We start from the raw sequence: 26,688 nt of genomic DNA, 5'->3' as shown, positions 1-26,688 counted from the left end.
TGAGGCAGAGGCTCTCACTAAACCTGGAGCTCATTTGTTTCAGCTGGACAAGCCGGCCTGAGAGCCCCTAGGATGCTCCTCTCTCTGTTTCTTAGCATTGGGGTTACAGGCATGTACCTCCATGTTCGGTTTTCATGTGGGTGCTGGGGATTGGAACTCCGATCCTAATGCTTGCCCAGGAATCGATTTACCTGCTGATCTGGACCCTCCTCTTTCTCCCCCAGACTCATCTCCTGCCACCCACTTCCCACTGATCACCCTCCTGAGACAAAGTCTTTCTATAGAGCCCCAGCGACCTCAGACTCAAGGATGAGCCCTTGGCCTCTGCCACCCAAGTGCTGGGATTTCAGGGCCACCACACCTTGTTCTAGAATGCAGCTCCTTCCAGCCTCAGCCACAGAGATTTGGATTCAGTAGCTCCGGACAGCCAGCATTAGAGCTGCTGCTCTTCAGTCTGCACACAGGCAGCATGGGGAAAGGCCGTAGGAGAGCAGGGCATCTGAGGGCAGTGGGATGTTTCTGGGGATGCTAATGATGAAGGTGAAGGAAGCAATGGAGACAGGAGATGTAGAGCACCCCACAGCGAGAATGGATAATTAAAGGAGGAAATGTATACCAGAGGATAATAGGAGTGGGGCGAAGAGGATGTAGGAGTCAGAGATGGCAATGGTAAAAAAAGAAAAAAAATGTTTGGAGGGCAACAGGGGGCCATCTTCAAAAACCAAAGGCCCTTTGGAAGAGATGTTTTCATGTTGCTCTCTCCTCCTTTTTTGTTTTTTAAAGAGCTCCTCAGTCTTTGGAGGACTGTTTATCTTCCTGGCCCTCCCTCTGAGCCTAGGCGCTTTTGTCTCCAGCGATGTCCTCAGCGCCCTGTGACTTCTTGTGTACAGATCCATAGCGATGACTCGCTCCAGATGAATAAGCGGGAATGAATAGATCCGAGGCAACACGAGGCGTTTCAAGGATAAAGGGGAAAATTCAAAGAATGTTTGATCATTATTGTTAAAAAAAAAACAAAAAAAAACAACCATGTTGCTGCCCGCTTCCTGTTAGAAATGCTGTCTGCTGTTAGGCAGCTCCCCAGGGATGTCGCTCTCCAGCAGAGCAACCACAGGAAAGCACAAAGACACAGCTCTCTCTCCTCCGCTCACCAAAGCCTGCTTCCTCATAGCTGCAGAACCCCCTGACAAACAAGAGGAGCTTCAAAACCGTTTTGTGTCCTTACAGAGCCCAAACAACCCTGAGACTAACTGAGCAGCTGAAGGTCTGTGTTCCATACACCCGTGAGTTCAAGACAAAAGAAACCTCTGGAGGGCTTGCAAAAGCGAGTACTCTGCATTCAAAGGAATACTGCTGAGGGTCTGGGGGTGGGATCCTTCAGGGCTCTTGTGACTGAATCGGGCACTGTGGCTGGGAAAATACCCTGTTGCTGCTTACGCTGCCCTAAAGAGGGGGCCTGGTCTCAAGACTGCAAGAGACCTCTTGTTTCTCTCGCCAGAGACTGAGCTTTTCCCTCGGTATCTGGAGACTGCGTGACCTGACCCTGCATGAAGAAGAGAAAGGTGCCCATGACCTATGGTGCAGCGACCTTCCCAAGAGGCATTCAAAGAGGCCTGGGCCCGCGGTGCAGTGGGACCCTGGACCGAGTGTCGTCAGTTACAGAATTGGTCGTGTTCTCCCGTGAAGAGGAGTAGAATGTGTCACTCAGCTTACTGTTACTGTAATGAGATACCTGAGGCAGTTAACTTAGAGAGGAAAAGTTGATTTTGGTTCACAGTTTGAGGAGTTCTCACCCATGACCAGGTGGAGCTATTGCTTAGGCCCCTGGAAGGCATTGTAAGGAACATGATGCTCACTTCTTGACCAAACAGCAAAAGGAGAAGAAGGAACCAGGACCACAGAGTTCACTGCAGGGGCATAGCCCCAGTGACCTCCAGGCCTCCCACAAACCCACTCCGGTCTTTTCCAGATTTCTTTTAGGGCTGGAGAGATGGCTCAGTGGTTAAAAAGCACTGAGTGCCCTTCCAGAGGACCTGGGTTCAATTCCCAGCAACCACATGGCACCTCACAACTGTCTGTAATTCAAGTTCCGGGTGGTCTGACACCAATGCATGTTAAATAAAATTATTTTTAAAAAGCATTTATTTTTATCATGTGTATGTGCCTGTATGCCACAGGTATAGGTCCCCTTTGAGGCCAGAAGAGGGTTTTGGGTATGATAGAAATGGAGTTGTAGGTAACTGTGAACCACCCTATGTGGGGGCTGGGAGCCCAACTCATGGGTCTTCCGGAAGAGCAGTAGGCAGTCTTAACTGCCGAGCCATCTTCCCATCTTTCCAGTCCCAAGATCTCATCTTAAAGGTTCATAATGCTGGGTGGTGGTGGAGCTCGCCTTTAATCCCAGCACTAGGTAGGCAGGAGAATCTCTCAGTTCAAGGCCAAGCCTGGTCTGCAGAGCAACTTCCAGGACAGCCAGGGCTACACAGAGAAACCCTGTCTCAGAAAAAAACAAATAAATAAGGTCCATAGTACCTCTGAGTAGTACCGCTCTGAAGACTAGACAGCAAGAGGGCTGTCAAGAGGCATTCAGCATCCAAACAGCAGTATGGAACGGGCAGAAGTTACAGAGAAAGGGGGGCAAGTGTTCAGTGATAGCAAGCAAGGGAGAGAGGGAGAACGCGGATCTCTGATTTCTCCAGGAGGTTTACCTCTAACCTCAGGCTTATCTGTCTGTGCATGCTGTACCCACTGAGGCCAGAAGAGGGCGTCAGATTCCCCGAGGACTGGAGTTACACAAGGAAGCTGAGAACCACCGGGTTGGGTGCTGGGACTTAAACCCGGGTTCTCCGGAAGAGAGCAGCTGGTGTTCTTAACCTCACAACTGTCTCTCCAGCCCCAGGTACATTATCCTGGGATCAGCTCCTGCTGGTGCTGGAAGTTGGAGATACTAGAGGCTCAGAGAGAGGCAGGAAGGGCTGTGGGCCCCAACTTTCACAAGCACTGTCTCTCCATAAACCAGCGGCAGCTTTGCTTATCTCCCTGGAACCAGCCGTGGCCACTCCAACGCCGCTTGCCGGAGGTTCCGCAAGAGAGCAGAAACAGCCGGGGGTTGTATTATTGGCTGCACCGCACTGAGCTCAAACCAAGGGTTCACTTTCTGTCCCAGTTCTCATCCAACCGTGTCTCACGGGAGCCCAAACCGTAGCGGTAGCATAGATTTCCCTACTAACACCATAGCAGCAATTAAAACCGTGCTGGGTTAGAACTCTCCTCCGGCTGTTCCATCCCAAAAGGCGACTTAGATTCTTGCCTCCAGAATCCTTAGGTCTAAACAGATTAAGACCCGAATCAATCCTAACAGCCCAATTGGGGCATTGTAGAGTAAGATTGAAAATGTTTACAGCAGCGTCGAGACTGCGGTACTAAGCCCCCTTTTATGTTTTGGAAAGCTAGCTACAAGGCTCACATTTTGGCAGCTGGAGAGATGGCTCGTTGCTTTTGCAGAGGACCAGGGTTCAATTCCCAGCACATACACACACGGTGGCTCACAACCAACCATAACACCAGTTCTGGCGGACCCAACGCCCTCTTCTAGTCCCCAAAGGCACCGCATGCATGCCAATCCTATACATACATCAAGGTACTCATTCACATACAGTTTTTAAAAAAAAAAAAAAAAGAGTTACTGGAGTGGGGACGTAGCCCAGTGGTAAGAACTGTTGCCCAACAAGTGCTAAGTTCTAGGTTTGATCCCCAGACCCACCACATACAACAGACAGACAGACAGACAGACAGACAGACAAAATATTCTCTGGATAGGCTGGGTGTGGTGGGTGTCACAGGCCTGTAATCCCGGCACTCAGGAGGCTAAAGCAGATGGATCATAAATTCAAAGCCAGCCTCATCTACCTACTAATATCCTGCCTTAAAGAAAACAAGCCAAAAATGTATCTAGTTATAATATACATGGTATTTAAGTATATGTACATATTAGGAAATAATTAAATCAGGGTAAATTAACTTAAAACATTACCCCGCTATTTAAATTTGGTGTGCATGGGGTTTAATATCTTACTCTTAACAATTTTCAAATATGCATGCCATACATCCCTTCCTTTGGTTTTGTGCATTTGGTTGTCTTGTCTGCTCATATGTCTCTGCACCACATGCATGGAGTGTCCACGGAGCCAGAAGAGAGCATTGGATTCTCTGGAATTGGAGCTATGGACCGTAGTGAGCCATCATGTGGGTGCTGGGACTAGAACCCCGGTCCTCTAGAAGAACAGCCCTAACCCTTAACCTTTAACCACTGAACCATCTCTCCAGCCTCACCTACTAAGTACATCCTAAACTGTGGACACCAGGCCGTTCAATAAATCCCACTGCACTTGGCCTAACGGAAACTGCTTTTTGGCCTGTCCCGTGCCCCAGCCCTGTAAACTGTTCTTCCGTGCTGTTTCTGAGATGACGGAACAGATCTCACATCTTAGTGGTGTTGCATAGTGTCTGGATTTACGATTCTGGCTTATTTCACCTGTGTAATATCCTTTAGGTTCTTCCATGTGGTCACAAGTGTCAAGTTGCCATTCTCTTTTTAAGGCTGGAGAAAGTTTCCCACGATGTGGGTACATCCCTTTTCCTTTACTGTGTTCATTCAACAATGGACATAGCGTATGCCGGGTGGATTCCTCGCATCTCCTGCCTCTTGTCAACGGTGCTTATTGCTTGCTCATCAGGTCATTCTGATTTAGATGTTTCTTTTTTTTTTAGGTCCTTTTTATTATATGTTCATTTGGTGTTTTGCCTGCATGTGTGTCTGTGTGAGGATGTCAGATTCCCAACTGGGATTACAGAGAGGTGTGAGCTGCCAAGTGGGTGCTGGGAATCGAACCAGGGTCCTCTGCAAGAGAAGCCAGTACTGTAAACCACTAAGCCATCTCTCTTGTTCCTTCTTCTTCTTCTTCTTTTTTTTTAAGGTTTATTTGTCTACATGTATGTATGTGTGTGTGTGTCTGTTTGAGTTTATAAGTACCATGTGTGTGCAGGAGCCCATGGAGGCCAGCGAGGGCAGCAGATCTCTAGTTGTGGATGGTTGTAAACATACCATATGGGTGCTGGGAACCAAGCTTGAGTCCTCTGGAAGAGTAGCCAGTGCTTTCATCCACCCAGCCCCTGCCTGCTTTTAGTTTATTATTTTTATTTTTTTGAGGAAACTCCACAGTATCCCATTGTTTACAATTCCCAGACCTAATTCAGCAGTTGCCAAAGAGTCTCTGCCAAATGCTTGTCATCATTTGGATTTTTTTTTCTTTTACATAATTAAAAAATTTAACTTAATTAAAAATTATTATCATTATTATTGTTAATATTTTTTTTGTGTGTGAAAGGATGTCACTGTGTAGTCTTCACTGGCCTGGAAATTGCTATGCAGACCTGTCTAGCCTTGAACCTCATGAAGATCCACCTGCTTCTGCCTCCCTCGTGCTAGAACTAAAGGTATGTGCCACCATGCCTAGCCTGTTTGCCTTTTAAAAAGATTTTTTTTCATATCATTAAGGGGTTTGTTTTGTTTTGTTTTTATTTGTCATTTGTTTGTTTGTTTGCTTGCTTGTTTTTTGAGGGAAGGATTTCTCTGTGTAGCCATGGCTGTCCTGGGCTCGATTTGTAGACCAGGCTGGCCTGGAACTCATAGAGATCCACCTGCCTCGGCCTCCCCGAGTGCTGGGATTACAGGTGTGCGCCACCACACCCAGCTTATTAAATTTCTTATAGAGTTTGAATAATTAACCTCTTTTCAGATACATGGTTTACAAATATTTCCCTCTGCTGCCATGGTTTTTCTTTTCATTCTGTTGGTTATATCTTTTGCTATTTGGAAGCTTTTAAAATAAATATAATCTTACTTGTCTGTGTGTGTGTGCGCGTGCGCGTGTGTGTATTGCCTTATGCAATTTGAATCATATCCCAAATTGAAAATTCCAAACCAATGGGAAGAAACTTTCACCCTGTATTTTCTTCTGGTTTTAAACTTCAAGCTCTTACATTTGAATAACTTTGTTTGTTTGTTTGTTTGTTTGTTTTTTCCAGACAGGGTTTCATTGTGTTACTGCCCTGGCTGTCCTGGAACTTGCTCTGGAGACTAGGCTGGCCTTGAAGTCACAGAGGGCTGCCTGCCTCTGCCTCCCGAGTGCTGGGATTAAAGGTGTGTGCCACCATTGTTGGGCTGAATAACGGTTTGTAGTGGTGTGGTAGGCATTCAGTTTCATTCTCATGCACGTGGATTTCAGTCTCTGCCGTCCATGGAGAGACTGTCCTTCCCCACTGTGTGAGCTTTTTATTTTGGGTTAGTTGTCTGTAAATGTGTGGATTTCTTTCTGCATCATCTGTTCGTTTCCACTGGTCTTTGCATTTCTATGCCGGTACTCTGCTGTTTTGATTACTATAGCTCCGTAGTATATTTTAAAATCCAGTAATGTAATGCCTCCAGCTTTTCATTTTGCTGCAGATAGTTTATTTGGGGTCTCATAGTTCTCTCTGAATTTCACGATTCCTTTTCTTCCTGTAAGAACTGTCATTGACATTTTGTAGGGGTTTGTAGGTCTGTATAGTATGGGCATTTTAACAGTAGTCATTAATCCCACCAGCACAGAAAATGTCTCCATTTATTTGTGTCATCTTCAGAGTTGATTATCAACATTTACAGTCTTGAGAAAGCATTTGTCTGTCTCAATGGATAGGAAAAGTTTTCACAAGACACAGTGAGTACTTCATTTTCTTTGTTGACACATACCACATTAACACACACATGCAAATAACACAAAAACACACACACAGGGACTATTATATATTGAAACATGATCTTCTGCCCTTAGATATCTTAAATATTTTCTCTATGAATTTCTCCCTTCTCCCTGTTCCCTTCCTTCCTTCCTTCCTTCCCTCCCTTCATTCTTTCCTTTCTGTTTTCATTTTTGGTGGTGTGAGGGTGGGAATCTGGAGCCTTGGGCCTCCTAGGTAATTGTTCTACCACTAAGCCACACCCAGGCTGTAGCATGCATTTCTTAAGTGCAATGGCATTCTTGTACCTAACCATAGAAAATTCAATACTGCTGTAATGCTATTAAATAATGGAGTCTGTTTCAAGTTTCATCATTTGCCCCAATCATACATGTCATAACTTTTTTGTCAGTTTGATACAATTCAAGTTCACCCATTGCATTGTTCATCTTTGATTTCATGCCCCTTCCCTCCTTCAGCTCTCTCTTCCCCTCTGCCTCTTCCCTTCCCTTCTTTTTCCCATCCCCTTCTTCCTTCTTCTCCCTCCTCCCTGCCCTCCTTCTCTTGCTCTTCCCTTCCTGTCCTCCCTAGGACAGTGACATTCTGGGAATGTAGGTCAGTTTGGTAAAATGTTCAGCTTGGGTTTGTTGTTTCCTTGTGGTTGGATTGCATAACGCTTTTTATTTTTAATCTTATTTGTCTTTTGAAGTCATTTCAAACTCAACAAAAGCTTTCAGAGTTACATTGCATCTTGTTACTTTTTGTAAGTTTGAAGTTACTGTTAGCCAGATTTACCAGTTTTTGACACTTTGCCTAGATCCGCAATTCATTTTCATTCATATTCTTTCTGTTTCTTCTCCCCTTCTCTTTCTCCCCTTCTCTTCCCTCCCCCATAGCCCCCTCTCTCTTTCTTCAGTAGAATTCGAGTTTTTATGTTTTGAACAGCTGACAGAATGTGGGTTACCCTTAAGTGACAACTTTGGAGAAGGTTCTGTGGGCCAGGAGCTGACCACCAGAGGGTCAGCGTGTGCAGACAGGAAACCAGTGTGGACAGGAAGTGCCTGTGAGGAGCCCGCAGTTGGGACTAACCAGAAGAAGGAAGGGCAGTTAGAACTCACCACTTAGCACACTTAAGAACCGGGACTTAGCCCCACCAGCAGAACCCCAGCTGGGAGTGGTACATGCCTGTAACCACGGGATTCGGAGGTAGGAGGGTCAGGCTTTGAAGGTCAGCCCTGGTGAAAAGTGAGTTTGAAAGCTGCACTCTATCAGACCCCGGGGGAGTGGAAGAATGAAAACAAAGCAAAGCAGAATGCAAATAAATTTTAAAAAGAGGAGGAAACAAAACATAGAAAGTGTTTATAAAAAGGGTCTGCCAGTACCACTTGTTTTCTAGAAAAAATAATTCTAGGGTAGTTCAAAGGAGAAGGGCAAGATGATCCACGTGGTAGACATCTTGGCCTACCAGCTGGTGAAGACTGGAGAAAGGGGACTGGGTGGGGGATGTGTTTGATTTCCTCCTGTGTGCTGCCCATTTTGCAGGTGATATCTTGTTCAGTTATCACAAGCAACAGAGTAAGTTACTCGGCCAGGAACAATCATAGTAAGTTTGTGATGCTATTAATATGCCAACCCGCTCTGAAATCCAGTGGGTTAAGAAACGGCAGCATTAGTTTCTAGAAGCATCTCTGTCAGGCTCTGACAGGACGTGGTGGAGCCATTTTGGGCTGCAGCCTGGGTGTGACAGTTCCTGTTCCCACCTGGGGCTACTGGCTGGTTTGTTGGCAGTGTTAACTGAGGTTGGGGCACTGGAGAAGGGATCTGCACGGGTAGATGGAAGGATTATTGTGTCCATGATCTCCGTAGACTTGACCTGAACACCTGGATTTGTGTAAACAGGACAAGATACTTGGGCAGTGTGGTTCAAGAGCTCTTGACTGCTGGTATCACAGTTATATTCACCTAGCCAGGGCAAAACGGGGGGATGGCTCAATGGAAGTGGGAGGCCGGGCATGGTGACACACACCTGTCGTCCTTGCACGGGAGAGGTTGAGGCAGGAGCGGCCCTAAGGGACACCCTTGGTTACAGTAGAATGAAGCCTTTTCTCAGGCCTGGGATCTGCCATGTAGACCAGGCTGGCCTCAAACTCAGAGATCCTTCTGCCTCTGCCTGCCTCTGGGTGTCCCGGCACATCGGGCATATGGATGCTTTTATTCCTTAGCTCCACATTGGTCCAGCGTCAACTCAGCTCCCACCCCCTTTCTCTTAACATTCACAAACAATTGACTTCACGTGTGGGGGTGTTTTGCCTGCATGTATGTATGCCTACTACAACATATGCCTGGCGCTCACAGAGGCCAGAATGGGGCACCGGATCCCCTGGAACTGGAGTTACGGATGGTTGTGAGCTACCACGTGGGTGCTGGGAATCGAACCTTAGTCCATTGCTCTTAACTACTGAGCCAGCCTATCTAGCCTCCCGTCCCCTTTTGTCTTGATTTTTCTCCCAACAGCCTCACACACAGCATTTGTACCTGTGACAGATACTAATGAAGATGTGGGCGATATTATATCCTTAGCAACACAAATAACTTGAAGTCCAAAAATAAATGTTGCTATTTTAAACAGCCATCACTGGGACTCTTTCCCCAAGCTGCAACCTCCCCCCTGCTGTTATCTGAGCTTCATCTCACTTTACCTCCAGGATCCGTATTCTTGGCCCCTTTCTAGTGTGCTCTTTTAGCCGTGTCTGTTTCACATGTCATCCTAAGCCACGGTTTCTCCATCCATCCTCTGAGTGGTGTCTTTGCCTCCCTCAGAGGAACCCTGACACCGGCTGTAATACTATTATTTTTTTATTCTGGTTCTTACGCATAACTGTAAAGGTGAAATGGCAGTATTTAAAAGCTATCCCACCTGCCGCCTTCTGTTTTTCTGGTGAAACATGAGGTTTGTGGAGCTCCTCTGTGGAGCTAGATGTGGGTACTGTGATGATGTCACAGCTGGGGTCGGAGAGCTGGTTAACAGAAGTGTACCAAATTTCTAAAACTTCGCAAGATGCCGTAGTCACGTGGACTGACGCCTCCCACAAAGCCTGCAAACTTGTGGAACTGATTTGCTGCTGGGGACGGAAGATTTTTTTCACTGAGCACAGGGGTCAACATGAAGAACTGAAGCAGCAACGAACGACAAGGGGGTTGGATTAAGCAAACTGAAGCCTGGGTAACGGAGATGATCCCCTCTTTTCCTCTGAGCTTCTGCTGGTGATGCCGGGGATAATAAGCACCCAGTGCTCCCTGACAAATTATCCCAAGCATGGTTTTAAACGTCAGTGTTTATTGTCTCATGGTTTCAGAAGGTTAGGGATTCAGGAATTCATGGCTTGGGTCTCTGATGAGGTCATCACATCTATAGTCTGGACTTGGGCTGGCTGGTCAGCTCTGGGCCCCAGCAGGAAGCCTTGGTTCTTAAGACTCTCTCCGTGGCATGCTTTTGACCTCATGGTTAGGCCTTTTTTGTTTTGTTAAGTTTTGTTTCAAACATTTGGGATTTTGTGTATATGTTGAGCGTGTGCGTCATGGTGTATACATAGAGCAGAGGACAACTCGTGGGAATGGGTTATCTCCTTCCGTGTGGGTCCTGGAGACTGAATTCAAGTCATCAGGCTTGGGCAAGGTACCTCTATCTGCTGGCCTCTCATGCCAGCCCCTGATGGTGAGTTTTTATGAGCAGTCAAGGGGGAACCTGAGAGACCTCACACCACTAAATCTTGGGGATGACACAGGATCATTTTGGTTCTATTTGTCACACCAATAATCCTTGGTTATAGTGTAGAGGAGACTACACTAGACTGTAAATGGCAGCCTGCAGTGGTCCCTGAGGGCTTTTGTAGTCTAGGTACCAAAGGAGTGTTTATAGTGATGTCTGCTGTTCGTGCTTGGGTGTGTCTCTCTTACCTTAACATGCCAAGGAGGAGTGTAACTGGGCAGACTATGAGTTACTACACTCCTAGGCTCTATGGATTAGTATGTTCAAAACTGATATAAATAAGAATGTCATAGTATTTTGTCAAGTAAGGAAGATAACAATTGTCATCAACTACCAGGCTCACTCCATGAAAGCACATTTTGACATTAAAAGGGGAAGGACATAGTCTTAGAAGGAAAGACATCCTCTTAATTAAACAGCCCACTTTATTTAAAACTTACTAACTAATGGGGTTGGAGAAATGGCTCAGTGGTTAAGAGCACTTGCTGCTGCTCTTACAGAGGACCCAGATTCAGTTTGCAGAACCCACGGCAACTCACAACCCATCTGTAAGCTCATTTCCAGGGGATCTGATGCCCTCTTCTGGCCTCTGTGGGCACTGCACACATGTGGTGCACATATATACATAAGGCAAATAATCAGACACATAAAAAAAAAAAAAAAAAAAAAAAGCCATACTAACTTGTCCTTGCCTTTCTCATGTATCTGTGAGTGGTGAAAACTTCATCCTATTTTGGTTCACAAACTGTCATTGGAAACTACCCGGTAGCTTTTAAGATGACTGAGAATCACGTGGTAAAAGCGAAACAAGCAAACAAGACCTTAAGGTGGTTGGCATATGCAGAGAGAGCAATCAACATATACCCATGACCTGGAAGCACTGCTTAAACCTGAATCAAATGATATATCACTGTTTCAGCATATTTACCTTTCCTGTTCCTGTGAGAAAATCCCTGGTAAGCCCTTTCACCGGTAAATTGGTTTTATCCCAGCGCACAGTTCAAGGCACAGTCCGTCATGGCAGAGAAGTCAAGGCAGCTGGAGTGTGAAGCAGCTGGCGTGGCATCCAGTCAGGAAACAGGAGCCTGAATGCTTTGCAGGCCTGTGCTCAGCCCTCTCTCTCCACTTGCAGCAGTGGAGGATCCCCTGCCCAGGGAACTGTCCTGCTCACGTTAAGGTGAGTCATTCCTCAACAGGAAACTCAGTCAAGAGGGTGCTCCATGTATCAGAAGCTCATTTTCCAGGCAATTCTAGACTCTGTCAAATTGACAACACGCATCATCACCATTATAGATGTAAATAACACATATGAACAACAATACATGATGGCTTTTAACAGAGTTCCCATATGTATGTGTCGCATGAAGTTGATGTACTTCTGCTTCTATTACATCATTTCTCTCAAGGGTTTTGCTTCTGAGTGCTCTCCTCATCGCCTTAGTTGATAAGCTACTCTTTTTTTATTTTTATTTTATGTATATTTAGTGTGAAGTATCAGATTCCTTGAAATTGGCATTACAGACAGTTGTGAGCTGCCATGTGGGTGCTGGGAATTGAACCCAGGTCCTTTGGAAGAGCAGACATTGCTCTTAACTACTGAGCCATCTCCCCAGCCCCGATAAGCTCCTCTTAATAACATGATGTAATTATGCACATCTGAGAACAGTCTCTGTCAGAGATGCATTGTGGATAATTATATTTCTGTTCCTCAAGCTGGTGACTTCATTGAAATTTGGTCACATATGGTCCGGAGGTAGTCACGAAAACGTGACCATATTTCTGGTTGGTGGTTTGGGTTGGAGGAGGGATGGGGATTCTTTTGTTCTGATAGTTACTTGGCTCCTACATAGTCACGTTCCCACCACTGAGACTGAGAATTAATGTTAGCAATATTGATGAAAATAGAAATTTTCTCCAGCAAAATCTTGCTGCAAGCCTTTATGAAACTACTTTAAAACTTACATATTTTTTTTTTCTTTCTGAAATTCTGGTTGGTAGAAACTATTAACTTTTGCCCCTCAGATAGAAGCTCCAGATGTTAACAAGTGACTCATCCTTTCGAAGCGGTGTGATTGCTTTTGGAAACTGCACATTGAACTTTGATTTTATAGCCACACTGGCTAAGAAAATCGCTGACGGGGCAGGAGAGCTGCTCAGTGGTTTGAAGAACGTGTTGCTCTTACAGAGGACCCGAGTTCTATTCCCAGCGCATCAGACGCTCACAACCACCGGTAACTCCAGGTATCCTATTCCCTTCTCTGGCCTCTGTTAATTCACTGAGTGAATTAACCACACCTTAGGGTGGATTCACATCTGGGAACAGGTGGCTAACACAAAAGGAACTCAATAGAGTTTTTGTAGACTTTGTCTCTCGTGGCTTCGTGTGGGCATGTTTTGCCTTATTGATCTTTTGCTTGTATATTTTGTTCTCTCTGTGTGTGCATGCACGCATATATGAATGCTGCTTTGTTTTTGTTGTCGTCACTTTTTTTTTTTTTTTTTTAGGAAGAGGATGTGCCGTTGGGTGGGTGGTCAGGGTCAGGGTGGAGTTCAAAGGGGTGAAAAGGGATCAGAATATATCGCATGAAAACTTCTCTTAAATTAAAACACAAACAGAACAAAAGCTCTGTGACATTTTGCCAACTGGTAGGCCTTTTCCTCACAAGATGTTTGTTGGTGAAAGGTATCAAGCGGTTGGATTTTTAATTCGGTGGATGAGAACTTTCTAATGTTAGAGAACAGGCTTAGAGTGTACAAATGTGGGCTAGAATTCAGCCACCTCCCTGCCTCCTTTTTCCTTTTCACTGGTTAGAGCTGGAGAGGAACCTTGGGTCTTGCCGGTATTGGGCAAGCTCTGCCTCTGAGCTGTCCAGCCCCACTACAGTGACTGTTATTTGTTCAATTCAGGTTAGACGCCTTAATGCAGGTAACAGATTTAAGTTAAATGGAAGGAAGCTACTACAAAACTTATTCTTTTTTTCATAGCCACAAGGCAATACTATGACATAATGTTAATGACTTAACAAAATAGTGTTTGTGATTTGTGTGTGTCTATGTGTGTGTGTTTTGCAGTTCTGAGGACTATACCCAGAGCCTCCCACTTCCCCTGGCAAAGTGTTTTACTAGCCATGCCCCACCCCGATCTACAAATAGGTTTGTTTTTGTCTTTAAACAATAAAATGTGCTTTGGCTGGAAGCTGACGTTAACTTGGTGTTCTTGCCATAAATTATCTGCTCACCACCCCAAATGCTCCACCAACGTTGGCAGACAAAGCCAGCCACTTTTAAAACGTAACATCAAAGCCGGGCCTTTGAGAGGGCGCCACTTAGCAGTGTGATGAGTGCGGCCCTGTGGAGCTGGGAGACTAACCTTTTCACTCGTTGGTGCTGACAGGCTGGGGAAGACAAGAGTGACCGTGGAGGCCTAATCTAGAAATTGCTGTGCACTGTTCTAATTGTAAGCCACAAAACTGCAGTCACTTACATATAAAAAAAAAAAACTTCCACGGTGGCTTTCAGCATTTTTTAAAAAATCTGAGTATTACAGATATAACAAGCGCTTATCTGACTTAAACTCATCAACAAAACAAAATAAAACAAACAAAACCCTGCTCTTTGAAGGTTGGCAGGGTCACCAATGGTGCCTTTGCTGAGTGGCTTGTGGGTGTGGCCGCTGTACTCGTGAGAAGTGACTGGCGGTGTCTCCTTCCCTAAGGCTTGAGGCTTTCGGGTATCAGTTTCTCACCTATAGGACTGACATTCAGGATTCTCTTGGGTCCTCACCACTTGGGGAAGAAGAACTCACCAGCAAGGACTCCCTAAGAGAACATTTTTTATAAGATCTGCAAATACTTTTCCTGGTGAAAGAACACAGCTTTGTGACTTAAATACATATACATGGGGGCTGGAGAGACCACTCAGAGGTTGAGAGTGCTGGCTGCTCTTCCAGAGGTCATGACTTCAATTCCCAGCAACCACATGGTGGCTCACAACCATCTATAATGAAATCTGGTGCCCTCTTCTGGCGTGCAGGTATACATGCAAACACACATTGTATACATAATAAAGAAAACTTTCAAATATATATATATATATGTATATATATATATATATATACACATATATTTCTTGGTATATATATTTTTAAAAGATTTATTTATTTTATGTGAGTGTTCTATCTGCATGTACACCTGCTTGCCTGAAGAGGGCACCAGATCACATTAGAGATGGTTATGAGCCACCCTGTGGTTGCTGGGAATTGAACTCAGATCTCTGTAGAGCAGTCAGTGCTCTTAACCTCTGGGCCATCTCTCCAGCTCCTAATATATATACATATATAGCCAGGTGCAGTGGCACACGCCTGTAACTCCAGCACTCAAGGAGGCAGAGGTGGGTGGATCTCTGTGAGTTTGAGGCCAGCCTGGTCTAGAAAGCAAGTCCAGGTCAACAAAGGTTACACAGAAAAACCCTGTCTTGAAAAAAAACTATATATATATATATGTGTGTGTGTATAGTATGTATATATGTATACACACATAATGTATATAGTATGTATATACACATTATATGTACATATATACATACATACAATATACATATATATATATATATATATATACACGTGTATATATGTTCACCTTGCATCTGTTAGCCGACTTCTTCTCTAAGCATCTTCTCAAGCATCTTAGAGAGTCTAACACCTGGCACGACCACTTCCTAGGTATGAGATCCGAACCAGTAAGCTAAGTTCTCTGGGCTTCCATTTCCTCATTTGGGAAGTAGGAATAGTCACACCATGCTGACAGTGTTGTGTTGTTCAAGCATTAAATAAGATGAGTCTGACAAGTGCTCAGAGGTGTACCAGCATGCAACTACCACTCAGTTGCAGGAGAGTGTATTAGCTGTGATGCGCTTGGTTGCTAGGCACAGAAGGCTCTTCACGTTGATGTAAATAAATGACTTGAAGGTTTTCTTGGTAATAACTCAAGCAATTGCATCCAGCCGCCATGACAGCTAGGATAGGTGGAGAATCCCGGAACTGAAGGAACTGAACGGTGACAGCCTCGGAGAGGGCTCCTTCCATCTCTCATGGGCCTGTCTACTTCCCTCCGAGTGCTGGCTCTGGTTTGCTCTCTGCAGCCCGGCTTTCTTGGTGAACTGCTGTACAAGTGTCTAGAAACACCCCCTAAGTCTACGTAAGGTGTTGCATGAGCAGTCCCTGGCATGGGACTTCTTCCCAGCACGCTGCCACCACCTTTCCAAGCCAGAAGGGATGAGGCTGCGCAGTATGGTGGCCCTTCCCCAGGGCTGCTGGAATGGGCTGACAACCGGCAGTTCTGGGGTAACCGCATGGCAGCATCCTAATTATGCGTTAAAAGCATCATTCAGGGTGATATATGTTAGCAAAAGGCTTCACGTGGGAAGTGAGCAGCTGGATGAATTTTGACAAATTTGAAAACACCTATGCCCAGAGGGCACCCTAACAACCCACACTGCAGCGGCCTGCCTAACCGTCTCTCCGCTCTGAATGAACATGTTAGCTTGCGCGTGTTTTCACACTTCAGTTGGGGAACATAAACTTTACATTTGTTTTGTGTCTGGATCCTTTCCTTCTTCTAAAAATTGACTTCTCTCTTAGGTGTCTGAGCGTTCCACCTCCGTGTGTGTTTACGCCTGGTGTGTGTGCCTAGCGCCTATGGGGGTCAGAAGCGTGGGGAAGCCTTTAGAAGTGGGGTTACATGGGGGTTGTTGGAACTCACGCTGTAGGTGCTGGGAGCTGAAGCCAGGCCCTCTGCAACAGCAGCCAGTGCTTACCTGCTGTGCCATCTCTGCAGCCCCAGGTCCTTCTCCTTAATTGTGTAGACCCACAGAATTCACACCGGCATCTGATGCTGATCTTCGAGTGATCGCTCCTGTTGCCGTATGAACACGTCATGTTTTATGTGGTCTGCTGCTGCTGCTGGCCATTTGGGGAGTTTTCTATTTTTGGTAAATTTTTTTAAAGCAATGTCTCTGATATCCCAGGTTAGACGGTACTGCCTGCACCTCTCCATTGTGAGATTACAGGCCTGCACCACCACACCCAGTCTCCGTGTGCTAGACAAGTGTGCTAGACCAACTGAGCTGTAAGCATTCTACCAACTGAGCTACTTCCTAGCTATAGGCCCCCAATGTCTTTTTTTTTTTTTTTCTCCAAGACAGGGTTACTCTGTGTAGCCTTGGCTGTCCTGGATTCACTTTGTAGACCAGGCTAGCCTTGAACTCACATAGATCCGCCTGTCTTTGCCTCTCCAAGTGCTGAGATTGCAGGCGTGTGCCACCCCCCCCCCCCGCTTGTTTATTCTTTGTATCAATTCTGTGAACTTCTGTTGAACTTGTTCTCCTTGATGGTGACTGTTTACCCCCAGAGGCTTATGGCATATGTATTAATTATCTCCATCCTGCGTAGTTGGACTGATGGTCTCCGAGGAGAGTGCTGTTAGACTGGGAGCATCTTTTCTTCAGGTGACTGTCAGAGTCACACTGGGTGACTCTGATAAGTATTCACCTATTCAACTTGCCAGATGTATAAATACAGGTGTATAAGTGAGAGAAAGGTACGTGTGCCTAAGTCCTTAGGACATAAGCTCTTTTTACAGGTGTGTTTGGGGTGATCTGTTGCCCAGGCTAAGTTGATTTAAGGGTGGACATGTGATCCAAATTAACACAATCACATTTGTCTTTTTGGAATTTAAAATTAGGAACTATTAGAGGCAGAACAGTGCTGGCAAACCCTGGGTCACTGTTGGGGACCAGAGGCACAATGGATCCTCTTTTTCCTAATTTTCTATCCTAATTCCTTAGGACAGACAGGGACCCCTTTATGTGATTCTTAAATCACAATGCAAACCTATTTCTCTCTTATTTTTTCCCTCCTGAGACAGGGTTTCTCTGTGTTGCCTTGGCTGTCCTGGAACTAGATCTGTAGACTAGGCTAGCCTCGAACTCACAAAGATCCCCACCACCACCACCACCACCTCTGCTTCCTGAGAGCTGGGACTAAAGGCGTGAATCACCACTGCTGGCGCAAATCAATTTCTGATTAAGTTCCAAATGCAAAGTAGAGACAATTAGGGCTGTTAAAGCTCTACCTGTGGTGAGGTCAGAGAGAGCTCCCTTTGTTGTGGATTGTCACTTCAGCTCCTTTCTGGAAGAAAGAAAACACTGAATATGATTATGTTTTTTGAGCCAGAAATTTTGGTAAAGAGTTACGTCCATGGGAGGGATAAAAGGAGGTATTAGAATTTTGAAAGATGGCTGGTCAAGGCTTTAGATCTTGGTGACTGAATGTAAGGTGTAAAGAGAAACATTGAAGATTATGCCAGGTTTGGAAAGTCACTATAAACCAGGACATTCTGGGAGAGAAAGGAGGAAGGGATCGAGACCAGTTCACTGTGGGAAATAGTAAATTTAGTATCTTGGCGAAATAACTGGAAAGTTCTGGTCAAGAATGTGGGGTTCAGAGTTAGGGATGGCTTGGAGTCTGGGCTCTGGGCCCCACACACACTCTGTGGCCCCAGGCACTTGCTTCTTTGGAACTTCATCACGTTTCACTTTCCCTGTCCATAGGGTGCCATTTCCTAGCTATACTAAGACAGCAGGCATGTAAAGGGTGTTACCCACTGCCAGGCAATTAAGTATTCATAAAACATGCATTCCCGGGATGTTGCGGCTGTGACGGTATCTAGGGTGCTGCTGCAAAATAAGGAGCGGGGAGGCCTGCCGCGCGAGGAGGCCTGCAGCAAGGGAGCTGTTACCAGGTGGAGCTGCCGCTCAGCAGCTGCTTAAAGTGGGAAGCAAAGAAGTGTCAGGGAAAGCCAGGGTCACGCTGCTGGTCTGGCACATCTTTCAAAAGGAGCAGGAACTGGGGCAGGAGATCGACAAGTTGTTGGAGTAGCAGGCCCACTGTAAGGAGGATGAGAGGTGCTGGGTGACAGCAGAGAGCAGCCGCCAAGCCTAATGTCTAGTAAGTTGCAGGTGAATCTCCTCCTCCTTCCCGAAAGCGTAGGTACGGTCAGAATCAAGGAAGTCGGTGTTAGAGGCGGCAGTGTGTTGTGTTATTCAAATCCACAGGATGACTAAGGTCTCCAGGCAGCTGTCATCCGCAAGCCCGCTCTTGCCAATACGGGGATGAAGCAACCCCTGGAAATTCTTACCTTGCCTCCTACCCTGTCCCATTGCACATTGCCGGGCTCTTCCTGCCTGCAGCTGCTAAGCATCTCTGGAAGAGAGCCAAGTAGAGGAACTGCTAAAGGAAAAGGCAAGCCAAACAGATGAAGTTTTCCCCAATTTCAGTTCTTCGGCTTATAAAGTTTGCTCCTGACTTTTCTCCAAAAGGGGGATGGGGGGCGAGTAGTATTTTGGTATGTCTGCGGTGGCAGAAGGGCTCTGGAAAGGGAGAGGCTGGTGCTAATGGCGAAGGAAGAAGCGATGCAGGGATATCTTGGCATCTTTGATGGCAGCAGAGCCTTTCTCGGCTCTGTGGGGGCTTAGCTCAAGAGGTGAGGGTCCTGGAAACTCAACGGCCATCAAAGTCACCCCCAAGCCAGAGGCCTTCTGGTTTTTGTCTTCCCAAATTCAAAGAATGAAATTTATGGAACGCGGAGGGTGAGTTCTAGGTGGTAAAAAGCTCCTGTAGGGAGGGAAAAAAAAAAGGTTGAGCTCCTGCGCAATGGGAACCACTCCCTCCCTCCCATGGGAGTGGGATCCCATTGAGCAACACTGCCTGAAAGTTAATAGAGCTTTAATGGATGGACGAAAAAGGGGGCTGATGAGCTGGTCTGTCCAGGTTTGATTCCAGGTGTTGAGGTCCTTGCAGTCTGGGTCACAGTCTCAGTATGGCTTCCCAGGAAAAGGGGTACTCCTCTGGGGGAAAGAGATGGAGGCCTCCTTCCTGGTAGCTCCAGTCTCTGGCCATGGCAAAACCAGAGACACCTGCCTTAGGCACTTGTCAAGAAAGGGGCTGGTCACTGTCTGCCCCCAGCTGCCTGGTCAATTTCTACCTCCTGTTCTCATCAGTAGAAGAGAGGAGAGCAACATGTTCTCAGAAGGAAGGGAGGAAGAATGGTGCACTGGTTAGTTTTTTGTCAACTTGACACAAGCTGGAGTTATCTTAGAAGAGAGAACCTCAGGTGTGGGTGTGGTGGCACTTGCCTTTAATCCTAGCAGAAGCAGACATCTTTCTTGTGAGTTTCAGGCCAGCCTAGTCTACACAGTGAGTTCCAGAATAGCCAGGGCTCTGTAGAGAGAGATCTTGTCTCAAAATGCCCTCCTCCAATTGGTAAGGAGGAGGGGGAGATGGGTGGGGAAGGGGAAGAAAGAGAACAGGGGAGAAAGAAACTCCTCTATTAGATTGGCCTGTGGGCCAGTCTCTAGAAGGGTATTTTCTTGATCAATGGTTGGTATGGGTGGGCCCAGCCCCTTGTGGGCAGAGCCACCCTTGGGCAGGTGGTCTCTAATTGTATGAAAAAGAAAACTGAGCTAGCCAGGGGGAACAAGCCAGCGAACAGTATAACTCCATGACCTTTGCTGCAGTTTCTGCCTCCAAGGGTCCTGCCCTGCTTTTAAGTTCCTGCTTTGTCTCCTCTCAGCAACAGACTATGACTGGGCTGTGTAAGCCTAATAAACCCTTTCCTCCCCAAGTTACTCTTGGTCATGGTGTGTTATTACAGTGACAGGAAAGTAAAACAGGACAGATGGAGGAAAGAACAGAGCCTGACTTGGAGTTGGATGGAGAGACCAAGCGAATGAGGAGAGTGCTCCAGAAAATAGGTTGCTAAGGTTTTTAGAAGTTTTGTTTTGCAAAGGGAAAGGTCAACTCAGACGGTACACTGCAGGAACGGAATCCTGTTTTCTCAGCCTGTCTGTTCTGAGCACTGGATCTGAGCTCTCTCAACAAGGGCAGGTGGTAGGGTCAGCAGCTGTGAAACCATCTTTGGGGCGCAGTTCTTCTTAAAGTGACAGACCACCCAAGCACAGGGATGGAGATGAGCCAACCTGGTTGGGTGTCTGGACTCTGTGGACGAAGCCCTGGGGTAAACAGCCTTGTTGGGGGGCGTGTACTCAAAGTCGAAGCAATCTAATTTTAGATGATACCAGTATTGTGATTTTTAAACTATTTTCTTAATGCCGGTGACCTCGTGCCACTTCTAGGATTGATCCTCCTTCCATCCTTAACCTCTCATTTCTTTTGGGTCTTGCCAATCCCAAATCACAGGGACTGCCTTTAAAGTATTTAAATGGTATTCCTTCTAGCCCACAAACCACAAGTTTGATTAACCTGTTGTTTTTTGCAAAGCCGGGATTTTTTTTTTTTTTTTCCTTTCCTAAACATCCATTCATCCCCGCCCTTTATTTGCAGCTAAATATTTAAGTGTTTCAGAACTGTGTGTTCTAGAGCAGGGCACCTCAGCCGGACATGGGCTAATTTTTAGGCTGAGGGCTACCCGGATTAGTGCGGCTCCCCCCACTCAAGACCACGCGCCTGGCCCTTCTCACAATCACCGGCTCCAGCCTGCGCCTGGGATCCTTGAGGGCAGAGCCCACCGCCACCACCTCCTCCGCTTTCGGGTGCGTCCGGAAAGTCACGAACACCTCTGTGCTTTCCCCTCGCAGGCGGGCGCAGGTTCGGCCATTTCCGGCCCTGGTCTTCGGCAAGTTCCGCCGTCGCCGGTCGGAAATGGCCGCCGGCCGGCAGGGGGAGCGGAGGATCCGGCGCGGCCTGGGAGGCGCGCAGCCGGCGGCCAGAGCGGCTGGTGGGAAGCGGAGTTTCTCGCAGGCGACGGCGGTGCCTCGTTCCTGACTGGAAGCCGGTAGGAGTTCAGGCAGCATGGGAGCCCGAGGACCGGGGCAGGGCAGGAAAGGCTGGCGAGAAGAACCGGGAGCCCTCGAGCGCGCGGTCGTGGCGGGCGGGGGCACGAGCGGCCGTGCCGGGGAGCTGCTGCGGCGGCGCAGCCGAGTAGGCCTGCCCGGCGCCGGGGGCCTCGCTCCGCTGGGGCTGGGCACGAGCGGCCCACGGTAGTATTTCTTGTGGAAGCACAGCCCCCACCTCCCGGTGCTCCCTCCCACATCTGGCCGGCTCTCCCGGCACAGCTGCGCGCCGCTGCCCATCGGGCTCTTCTCTCCAGGTGGCCACTTCCTGCCAGGGGTCCAGGTGCTGCTGTGCTCTGTGTCCTCCCGGGGCCTGGGTGTGCCGCAGCAGAGGGCAGAGGGATGCGGGTCCGTGCGCCGCCCCTAATGGGGCGACTACCCTGCAGGCGAGAGCCGCAGGTCAGCCTGATGAGCCGGGCACCACCAGGTGCTTTTCCTAGTCTACACAGTGAGCCAGCTGCTTAGCCCCTGTTGAGATCCCTATGGCCCTGTGCACACTGAAATTCGGCGGGTGTCAGCCTCCAGCCTGGGTTGTTGCTCTTGGGATACTCAAGGCCTTTATCAGGTCCTCTTTTGGGAAAGAAGAAATGCGATATGTGATGTAAGAGGTGGCTTTAGCGTTTCTTCGCTTTGCCTTGTTCTTTCAGTTTGAAGAGTCTGGCATCTTAAGGCTGGACTCCTTAATCTCCTCTCCTCTCTCCCATCCATCCATCCATCCATCCATCCATCCAACCAACCAACCAACCAACCAACCAACCAACCAACCAACCAACCACGAAGTTTCCTATCTATTGCTCAACAGTTAGCGTTCCTTTTTGACCCCGTGACTGTAACTCCCTGTAGAGTGTGAGTTCCCTCCTGGGACTTTGATAATCTTGAGTGAAACTAGACTTTCTGAATAACTTATTCCAGCAGGGGACTTTTGCATAGTTTGTGATGAAAGAAAACTCTTACTTGGTTAGTTAAACATACCCTTTCCTGTGAGAATTTCCTCATCTTTGCCTGTGGAGCGCCTGAGGAGTTCCAGTTAGTCTAAATGCTTACTGGAGGAGACCTAGAATGGTGGCTATTCAGGGTTGTATGTGGGTTTTTGTTTTGTTTGGCTGTTTGAGACAGGGTCACACTGTAGCCCAGGCTGGCCTGGAGTTCTTGGTGAGCCTGTTGTTTCAGCCTCTTCCCTGTTGGTTACAGGCTGGAGCCACCCAGCCCAGACCTAGCTCCCTTCAGAATTCTTGAAACATGTTTGGTCAACAAAGGTGAGGGGTAGAACAAACAAAAAAGCTTGTGGCGTATGTGTCTTTAGTCTCTCACCCTTCACTTTTCTAGAAGAAACACCGTTGTTGTGTGTTGGAATCTCTTGGTGATTAGGTGTGAGAGCTTTTGCCAGTGTGGGAGAAGACTCAGAGACAGGTGGGAGAGAAAGTGTGCTAGGAGAGGGGGATGAGCCAGAATAAGGTAGAAACTTTGAGAAGAAAGTGTGCTGGCTGGGGGAGGCTGTGCTGCGTGAAGGTGCTAAGCCAGAGTGTGGTGTTTTTGCACCAATAATCCCAACGTTAGGAAGGCAAGAGGCTCAGGGTGGGTGAGTTCCTGGCCAACGTGCTGTGTGTTGTGAGCGCCAACCTAGTGGTCAGAGTCAGTAAAGGGTGGTAGGGGAGTTTGGCAGTGAAGCAGTGTCTGTCTAGCTGAGTTTGCTTGTTTGTCACCTGTAGAACCAGGGCTTCACACATGCTATAGTGGCAAGCACGCCTGGTGATCTGGAGAGGAGTTAAGGTGGTGTCTGAAATAGAATCAGGTATTAGAAATAAGAGCATCTCACCAGGTGTAGTCCTGGTGCGGCTGTGACTGTCTCTGTATGTAGTTCAGAGTGAAGCAAGGACTAAGAATCAAGGATCTTTAATTAGAAATTCTAAAGTTACCCCACTAGTCTTTGCTGGAGAACTGAGTTTAGCTGAGAAAGTTCTTGGTGAGTTGTTTCTTTCCAGGCAGGTTGTGGTAGCACAGGCCTGAAACCAGCTCTTGGTGCTCAGGAGGATTAGGAGTTCAAGGTCATTCTTCACTACATAAGGGAGTTTGGGGGCCAACCTGGCCTACATGATGCCTGTGTCAAAAAACAAGCAAACCCACATATATTCTATGTATTTGTTTCCTTTCACTTTTGGTATCTGTTCCCTCTGAGAATCTGAGATAATGGGGCAGCTGGACAAACAGGCAAGATTTTTTCACGTGTTGTAGGTTCCATGAAATAGCAAATCGTGTGCAGATGACATTGAGAACTCAGAGAGGTAGGCTCACCTGTGAGCATTGTCTTCACCTGCCTGAACCACGTGCTCCCTTCAGTCTTTCAGGTGTCTTGGGTGAGGTAAGTAGGTGTGAGAGAGGCAGCAGCAGGGTCTAAAAACAAAAACAAACGAAACTGTAACCTTGAAGTACAAAGGGACAGAGAGACTCAGTAGCGCGGCTTCTCTGAGTAGGCCATGATGTGCAAGGTAGGGCATTGCTCAGAGGCATCCAGTGACCCATTACAATAAAATCCCAGGGATAGAGCCATACAAAGGAGAACGGGAGAGTCCATTGAAGAACGAACAACATCTATGTAATATAGAGTATGCTCTAATGTATTCAGTAGTTAATACCTGCACGTATCCGTTGGCCATTGAGCAAGTCTGTGTTTGCAGAAAAGTGTGGAAAAGCAGGTGGTCCAGGAAGCTCCCGTGCCTGCCCTGAAGTATGGCCCCTCATTAGCTCACTAGTACTTTTGCATATTCCATTTGGCTGGGCCCAGTACCTTTGAGACTGGTGTTAATGATTAACACACCAACGGTTGCTTGGTGGATGCTTTATCCTGTAATCCTGACCTTTTACATGTTAGCATTTTAAGTGTTTCCAGCTCCCTTTGAATATATATTTTTTTAAATAAAAATATTTTATATCCCAAGGAGGAATACAAAACGGAAATAGGTTGGGAATATGCCCTCAGCATAAGTAACAGATAGTTAAAATATGTAAATACATGGGGCTGGAGAAATGGCTCAGTGGTTAAGAGCACATAACTGTTCTTATAGAAGACCTGAGTTTGATTCCCAGCACTCATCAGGTACCTCACAACTGCATGGATCTCCAGGTTTTGTGAGCCTGAGCACACAGAACCTCTGACAACACCCCTCTGACCTCCTTGGGCACATATACAGACACAAAAATAATAACTGTTTAAAAATAAATTTATAGATACACTATGAAGGTGGTTTCTAATAGTTTTTTAATTGCTGTATAAGTTCTTTGCCATCTTTGTGGGTTTTTTTTCTTCCATAGAATTTTTCTTTAAAGATTTATTTATTATGCATACAAGGTTCTGTCTGCATGTACACCTGCATGCCAGTAGAGGGCACAAGTTCTCATTATAGATGGTTGTGAGCCACCATGTGGTTGCTGGGAATTGAACTTAGGACCTCTAGGAAGAGCAGTCAGTGCTCCTAACCTCTGAGCCATCTCTCCAGCCCCCTCTTCCACAGAATTTATTCTTTAGGGATGGAGAGCTAGATCAGCTGTTAAGAGCACTGGCTGCTCTTCTAGAGGATCCAGGTTCAATTCCCAGTACCCACCTGGCGACTCATAACTGTCCAAAACTCCAGCTCTAGGGACCCTCACACATGCAGGCAAAACAATAATGCACATAAAAATAAGTAAAACACATAAATTTAAAAAAAAATGTTTCTTTAAGTCACTGAGTGCTTGGAGAGATGGCTTAGCCAAGAGTACCTGTTGGTCATGAGGAGGACCTGGTTTGGTTCCCAGAACCCACATGGTGGCTCAGAACCACCTGTAATTGCAGTTTCAGGGGATCTGATGCCCTCTTCCGGCCTCCACCAGCACCGGGTATGCCCGTGGTGCATATGCACACTTAGGCAAAGTACTCGTACACATGAGAAAAATGAAATAAGCCTTAACAAACAAGTCACTGAGAGAGAGGCTAAATGCTAACACATTGCCCTGTGTGGGGGTGGGGAGAGGAGGGACGCGTAGCAGAGAAGACTGAGTGCCCAGGAGACCTGACTGAAGCTACAGTGTTGAGTGATATGGCTCTTCCCAGCTTGTAGGCTCAGGCCAGAAGGTTTTTCCTTAGTTCCAGCTGTGGTTTTGTCTCCGAGAATCACCATTTTGGTCTATGTAGAAAAATCCCACCGTGTCTCTTTGGTTCGGATACAGGTTGCGCACTGGTGTGTTTGAATCAAATAAGGCTTTCAGCTTACACAGAAACTTATATCAGAAGCCAGCATTTAGAAGTAGGGAAATCTCATGACAAACTTTTGAGGAAAATATTGTACATTATTGCTACATTACTTACATAGGATGACAGTGCATCACACTGGTATTGTCTGCATTTTGCTGTCTTCACTGGCCAACTTCGATTGTCAGTCTGACTCTTAAGGCTTCTGCTGTCCTCAAAGTACTTGCATTTTCACCAGCTGTTTGACGGTTTTAAATCCCCTTGCCAGCTCTTGACTCCTCTGCCTTCCATTTACTGTGTTAATGGCCTTCTTCAAGGATGGCTGTCAGCGCAGATCACAGAGTTCTGCACACAGCACTGAAGACACAACCTCCTTTGCTTTTCAGCCAGTTTTTCACTTTAAGAAAACAAAAACAAAAACAAAAACAAAGAAAAACAAAAAACAAAACCAAATTTAAGGTGATGGGCTTTTCCTAAATAGTTGGGTTTTCTTGCTGCACTGATTGCAATCTCCGTAGCTGGTGTCACCAACTTTCAAGTGCCGAGGCCTGTGCTCACTTAAATGCAGTGGTGCCCGTGCAGTTTGAGATCAAAGTGTAAGCTTTGTCTTTATCTCTATTGGATTTCCTCTGCAGAAATCCAGCTGATAGCTTTTTGTATTTTGGGCTTTCTCCCAGTCTCGACTGACTCCTCCCAGCACGACTTCCTTTATTTCTTAGTTGTAAAATACTGAAAGCACTGTGACTTTGAATAAGGAAAACAGTAGATAAGGCCCCATACTTATTATTAATGGACTCCGTGGAAAACAGGGGTGGAGCTGGGGCGAGGTGCTTAGAGGAGGTCTGGAGCCTTGCTGCCTGGACTTGACACCTTGTTTGTTCTTCCAGTAAAAAGCATATGAACCTCTGGGCATTTCCTAGGCAAGGTACTTGTAAGTCAGCAGAGTCCTTGAATCCGGAGGCTCCTGGAGGCCAGCTGCTCTAACCCTCTCCTTTAGGAGTTAAAAAGA

General features: G+C 46.7%; 1 protein-coding gene across 7 annotated transcripts in view; it reads left to right on the top strand.

Moving 5' to 3' along the window:
- Extl3 (exostosin like glycosyltransferase 3) overlaps window positions 1-26,688 on the top strand; it is an 87,032-nt gene that overhangs the window by 22,451 nt on the left and 37,893 nt on the right. For 2 of the 7 annotated variants that reach the window (XM_055609669.1, XM_055609662.1), the window contains exons 2-3: window positions 11,539-11,723; window positions 12,569-12,787. The exons of 1 other annotated variant lie outside the window; for it this stretch is intronic. The gene's annotated coding sequence lies outside the window, so the exon portion shown is untranslated. Of the gene's footprint in view, window positions 1-6,183; window positions 6,203-11,475; window positions 11,724-12,568; window positions 12,788-21,320; window positions 21,397-26,688 lie in introns of those variants that run through there. 4 more of the 7 variants (XM_055609664.1, XM_055609663.1, XM_055609666.1 and 1 more) reach the window with 4 other exon arrangements.

The sequence above is a fragment of the Psammomys obesus genome, unplaced genomic scaffold (assembly GCF_907164565.1).
Source record: "Psammomys obesus unplaced genomic scaffold, mPsaObe1.curated_primary_1811, whole genome shotgun sequence".
Classification (NCBI taxonomy): Eukaryota; Metazoa; Chordata; class Mammalia; order Rodentia; family Muridae; genus Psammomys; species Psammomys obesus.
This window is presented reverse-complemented; position numbering and strand designations above follow the sequence as displayed.